This window comes from Colobus angolensis, unplaced genomic scaffold (genome assembly GCF_000951035.1).
Source record: "Colobus angolensis palliatus isolate OR3802 unplaced genomic scaffold, Cang.pa_1.0 Scaffold55, whole genome shotgun sequence".
NCBI classification, from domain to species: Eukaryota; Metazoa; Chordata; class Mammalia; order Primates; family Cercopithecidae; genus Colobus; species Colobus angolensis.
This window is the reverse complement of record NW_012119043.1, coordinates 911,361-912,183: the sequence shown is the minus strand read 5'-3', so window position 1 is coordinate 912,183 and position 823 is coordinate 911,361.

The following is an 823-nucleotide window of genomic DNA, read 5'->3' as shown; positions in this document are numbered from 1 at the left end:
GAGATGAGCCTGGGCAATATGGCAAAACCCCACCTCTACCAAAAATACAAAATTAGGCCAGGTGCAGTGGCTCATGCCTGTAATCCCAGCACTCTGGGACGCCAAGGCAGGCAGATCACTTGTGGTCAGGAGTTCAAGATCAGCCTGGCCAACATGGTGAAATCCCATCTCTACTAAAAATACAAAAATTAGTCATGAATGGTGGTGTGCACCTGTAGTCCCAGCTACTCAGGAGGCTGAGGCACGAGAATCGCTTGAACTTGGGAGGCAGAGACTGCAGTGAGCCGAGATTGTGCCAATGCACTCTAGCCTGGGTGACAGAGTGGGACTCTGTCTCAAAACAAAACAAAACAAATTAGTTGGCATGGTGATGCATATTTGCAGTCCGAGCTACTCGGGAGGCTGAGGAGGAAGGATCACTTGAGCCTGGGAGGTCAAGGCTTCAATGAACCCTGATCAAGCCACTGCACTACAGCCTGGGCAACAGAACGAGACTCTATATTTAAAAAAAAAAAAAAAAATCAAGCATTAAAAGTTAGAATCCACCAGGCACAGTACTCACACCTGTAATCCCAGCACTTTGAGAGGCCAGGGCGCACAAATTACTTGAGGTCAGAGATCAGGAGTTCAAGACCAGCCTAGCCAACAAAGAAAACTCTGTCTCTACTAAAAATACAAAAATTAGGGCCGGGCACGGTGGCTCACGCCTATAATCCCAGCACTTTGGGATTGTCGGGGGGGGGGTGGATCACAAGGTCAGGAGTTTAAGACCAGTCTGGCAACAAAGTGAAACCCCTATTTCTACTAAACACACACACACACA